Raw genomic sequence first — 5,751 nt, forward strand, 5'->3', positions numbered from 1 at the left:
TGTGTGACCCAATGAACAGGTTGGATGGCAAACAAACATCACTGTGGACTCTAGGAAGATTTCAACGGTGGACATCATTATCCCCATTATTTCATGTGGTGTGGTCCACTTGAGCTGTGCATATGCTTCAATTTTAGGCTCATGCCCTAAAATGATATGGAAAAACGGATGGACGGCGTGGATAAGACACATACATCCACAGTAGGGCCCTTGAGTTTACTCAGTCTGCAGTACGCTTCACTTTGGTGAAGGCACTTAAGCAGTGGATAATGGATTGTGGGATCCAAGCTGTACAAATTTCTGCATATGCTCCATCTGCAATGAGACCCATTAGATGAATGCATCTACAACGCAGTTAGTACACACACTCCTACATATGCCAGCGTCGCACAAAATTCAAATATCCAAGCCATCAATCATGTGGACCCCACTGCGTAGATGCTAAAAGATGAAGGTTTCATATGCGACGATATTAGAAATGAGTGGATGGGTTGGAAAACTTCAGCTGATTTTTTCACAACTGTACATTTTTTCAGTTATGGCCCACTTGATTGTTTTACAGGGAATCTACATATATAGATGTACCTTTCTAATGAATGGCTTCGATATTGCACCTATCTGCCACGCTGGCGTATTTGGTGGCGTGTGAATTAGCTGACTTGAACACGCGTGTGAGCTCAGAAAAGCTCGGAGCATGGAACCACATGCTGTTATGCTTTTGAATTCTGTAACGGCTATATAACTGCGTGTGGTTTTGACATTACATAAGAAGGATGTGGCACGGGCATTGCACGTGGGAGAAGAAGGAGAAAACGATATTCAAGAGTTTTTATGGGATGAATGGGCCAGATCAGGTCATGGTGGGGTCCACCCTATGCGATGGTTGGATGTCTAGTTTACAAGAGCTGGATATTACCCTTATTATAGAAGATTGATATCCACTTCTCCAAAATGAGGAGTTATGTTATTTGATAGTTTGGCGGACTATGGCTGCTCATGCGCATGCAATTGGCTGCTGTACACATGGCATTCGTGTGCCTTAATCAGAACCATTCACATAGTGGTCCCCATCATAGATGACTCATAATCAAGAAATTATAACGACCAAATAATCCTAACTTTCAATTCGGTGGCCATCAAAAGACGAGTGAATTAGGATCAACGTGAATTTTTTTAGCTATGGCCCATCTACTCTCACTTTGATTTTTTTAAAAAATATATATTTACACACGCACGCATAACCCACACTCACACCATAGCGGAATTTCACCACCGGTGCTTGAACCCTTGACCAGGTGTTGAAACTCCTAAAAGTCTACCACCTGAGCAAGAGTAAGGTCCCCTTCTGCTCTCACTTGAATAGTAATTTGGACTTAACAAACTTCTCAACCTTAGGCGTCATTTGGATACTAACATTTTTAACCTATCTAAGTTAATAAATTACTTATCTCCATGAGTTTTTATTTTGCTTTTCAACTTCTTTTCTACTTCTCTCTTTCTCATCTTTCCATGAGATGGATGCTCCACATCAAAGGTCGGCCCCACATGATGGATGACCCATATTAATGCTGGCCCACATAATAGATGGTCAACGTCAAAGGTTGGAGGACCCATATTAATGCTGGCCCACATAATAGATGGTCAATGTCAAAGGTTGGTTCCTAATGATAAATGGCCTACATTCAAAATGGGCACCGTATGATTGACAATCCATTTCAAAGGTAGGGCCCACACGATGGACAATTCACATCAAAAGTGAGCTCTATATGATGGGTAATGGACATTGAAGGTGGGCTCACATGATGGTTAATTAACTTTAATGGTGGGCCTATGTGATGGATGACCCACATCAGGGTGGGCCCCACATAATGGGTGGTCCACATCAATGGTTAGGCCCTAATGATGAATGGCCCACATCCATTGGGAGCCCCACATGATGGAAAACCCACATTGAAGGTGGGGCTCACATGATGGATGGTCCACATCAAAGGTGGGCTCCACATGACGGATGGTGGACATTGAAGGTAGGTCCCACATGATGGTTGGCCCCACATAATGGACAATCCACTTTCAAGGCGAGCCTTGCATAATGGACGGCCCACATTATGGATGGTGGATATTGAAGGTGGGCCCCACATGATGGATGACCCCAATTAAGGTGTGCCCCACATAATGGATGGTCCACATCAAAGGTCAACCTCTAATGATGGGCGTCCCGCATCCAACGTGGGGGCCATATGATGGATAGTGGATATTGAAGGTGGGCCCACATGATGAATGACTCTATCAAGGTGGGCCCCACATAATGGATGGTTCACATCAAAAGTCAGGCTCTGATGATGGGGCCCACAACCAACTTAGGGCCCATATGATGGATGGTGAATATTGAAGATGGGCCTCACATAATGAATGGTCTACATCAAAAGTTGGCCCTAATGATGAATGGCCACATCCAAGGTGGGCCCTGCATGAAGGATTACCCACATCAAAGGTGGGTAATCCCACCACGGCATGAGTGTGTGGGGGTATGTGTGCATGTGTTATAAAAAAAAGAAAAAAAAAAAAAAGGTGAGTTTCACATGATGGTGGCCTTATTCTGGCTCTGGCGGTAGACCCTTAGGAGTTTCAACACCTGGTCAAGGGTTCGAGTACCCATAGGTGGTGAAATTCCACTACTGTGTGAGTGTGTGGGGGTATGTGTGCGTGTGTTTAAAATAAAATAAAATAAAATAAAAAGGTTAGTCCCACACAATGGACAATAATATTGATGGTGAGCCCCACATGATAGATGATCCATTAAAGGTTGGCCTCACATGATGGACGGAATGCATCCAATGTCCGACATGATGGATTGAACATATCCAAGGTGGGCCCACATGTTGAATTGCCCACATTGAAAGTTGGCCCCACACAATGGATGGTTCAGATAGAAGATAGGGCCAAGTTGGGGCCACATTAAAGGTTAGCTCACACGACGGACGGTGGATATTAAGGGTGGACCAAGAAAAAATGAAGGACAAGTACTCATGTGATAGTGGAAACCAAACATACTTTTGTTACTTTTTGGCCAATTTTCGAGAGAGCATTCATTAATCTAGTGCTAGTAAATCGCTAATCAAAGAATGAGTATCCACCAGGCCACATCAAAGGTTAGCTCACATGATGGAGGGTGGACCAAGCAAAAATGAAGGATAAGTACTCATGTGATAGTGGAAACCAAGCATACTTTTGTTACTTTTTGGCCGATTTTCAAGAGAGCATTCATTAATCTAGTGTTGGTGAATCACTAATCAAAGAATGAGTATCCGCCATGTTTAATGATTTAGCGGAATCCACAAATGTGTTGGTAAGAAAATTTCAACAAAACCAAGCTTCCAAGTGAAACATGATTTTATTGGACGAGTACAATGGTTAGAGAATTTATTATTGAAAATGTCAATAGAGTTTATTCAGTAGCAATCTTAGGTTCTATTACTTCTTTTCTATTTCGTAGGGTAGCTGATTCACCATTGAGAAGAGCATTAATCAAGAAAGGAATGATTCCTTCGTCTATGAATCTCATTCACCCATTAGGTCTATTTAATAGGGAGTGGAAATTCAAAATGAAAATGGTGAACTTGGACATGAGTCCTTAACTTACAATCATTATAATTCTATAAGTGGGCAAGGCTTGTGTTGTTTTATTCCTGGATTTTAATTTGGCGGAAGATGGGTCTATTCAGAATTTCGACTTCCTAAGTCTAGACTGGCCCAATAACAGAACCCCATCGAGTCTACATTTAGCCCAATTACCTTGTTTTCAACGGTCACCTTTAATGCTCCAATCCAATCCTTTAAGATTGTTACATTTGTGTAACCACGACGGGTGCCATAATAGGATGGGGCAGATGGTTCGGATCATCTATTAGCAAAACCATATTTGTGCCATCATGGGTGGGACAAGCAGTAGGCCCTACGATTGGTGGACCAAAGTTGGTTTCCACCGGAGCAGATCATGTCCCAGGGCTGCACTTGGGGGGAGTGGATTAGGTGCAGCCTCGGCCTCACCTAAGACGGTGCGACCCTTACAGTAGGGCCTACCTTGATGCATGTATTCTATATCCACGCGGTCCATCTGTTTTGCCAGATTATTTTAGTGCATGTGCCTAAAAATGAAGCAGATCCAAATCTCTAGTGGAACAGGTGGGCCCTGTGATAAGGGCTGCACCTAATCCACTCCACACATGGGTCATGTCATCCAACAGGTCATTGGACCCAGTCCGAGGATAAGTGGATATGGGTCCAAAAGTTTGACCCTAATTACTAAATGGGTCTGGCCTGACACGTCTCAAAATTAACTAGACCTGAACTTATTAGTCCGGTCTCCCTTTTAAAATGGGCCTGATTTGGACCACCTAAAATGGATCTCCTGGGACCCAAATCGGCTATTCCAATTTCCTGATGGATTTAGCATTGACCATTCCCACTGAACCTAGGTAGTATTAATTAATTGATTAGAATTTTCTCAACTTGTTTGAAGTTCTAATTCATTAACGTTTTGTACGGCATATAAATATCACGTTGGACCCACTAAAATTTCAATGCCCAGCGTTTCCCTCACCACTATTTACTATCTTGTAGTCCGTTTGAGCTTCAATCTACCTCGGTAATTTAATCCGGATTTTTTGCTTGTCATAATCAGAAATATCTTACTTATCACACACTGTATTTAATGCAACAGTTCTAATAACTTCAATGATAACATGAACCAACCCTGACGCAAGAAAGCAAGATTTACTGCTTGTGGCAAGAAGAGAACCAGGTCCGACTCGTTCATATCCAACTCAATTTGAACTGAGTGGGTGAGTTGACCCTAATCAAGTTGACTTCATCTAATCTGAACTCAAACTGAGTCAAGTTCGAGTCACCTAGTAACTCAACTTGACTCGACCTGAGTGAAAAAATAAGGCAGATCCAATGCTCAAGCAATAGGGATTAAAGGCTCACCATTAAAAATGTCTTGGGAGCCGAAGTTTTTTGTGTTTTCCTATCATTTACGCATACGTTACTTTATGAATAAGTTTGGAGGGCAGAGAAACGTTATGATGAGCCCTAAGAAGGTTTCAACGGTGGGAGTCATTATCACCGCTGCTTCCTGTGGTGTGGTCAACGTGAGCCTTGGATTTTACTCCAGATCACACCCGATCTGTAAAAGTGGATGGACGGATGGAAGATTGCGTACTGAGTAAACAGTGGGGCCCACCGTGATTTATATATTTTATCCAATCCGTTCACCATTTTACTAGATCATTTTAGGTCCCTCAAGCATATACAAAGCTAAAATGGATCACACCACAGTAAACAGTGTGAATTGAATGTCTACCGTTGAAAAATTCCTGGACGGTACAGAGGTTTTGGATTAAGCTTATATTTGTTTTTTTACCTTGATCCATTTTTATGTGATCTTATTAACAGTTTGGATGACAAATAAACATCACTGTATAACCTAGAAAGGTTTCAACGGTGGAAATCATTATTTACACTGTTTCCTGTGGTATGGTGCACTTGAGTTTTAGATAATCTTCTATTTTGGGATCAACCACTTAAATGAGCTGGAAAAACGGATGGACAGTGTGGATGAAACACAAACATTAAATTCACAGTGGCCCAACAAAGTGAGCTTACTGAGTTACTCCGTACACAATCCGATTTCCGCCTGTATGGAGTCCATCCAGGGGTCAGGATGAAAGAAGAGAGAGAGAGAGAGAGAGA

This window comes from Magnolia sinica, chromosome 6 (assembly GCF_029962835.1).
Source record: "Magnolia sinica isolate HGM2019 chromosome 6, MsV1, whole genome shotgun sequence".
In the NCBI taxonomy this organism is placed as follows: Eukaryota; Viridiplantae; Streptophyta; class Magnoliopsida; order Magnoliales; family Magnoliaceae; genus Magnolia; species Magnolia sinica.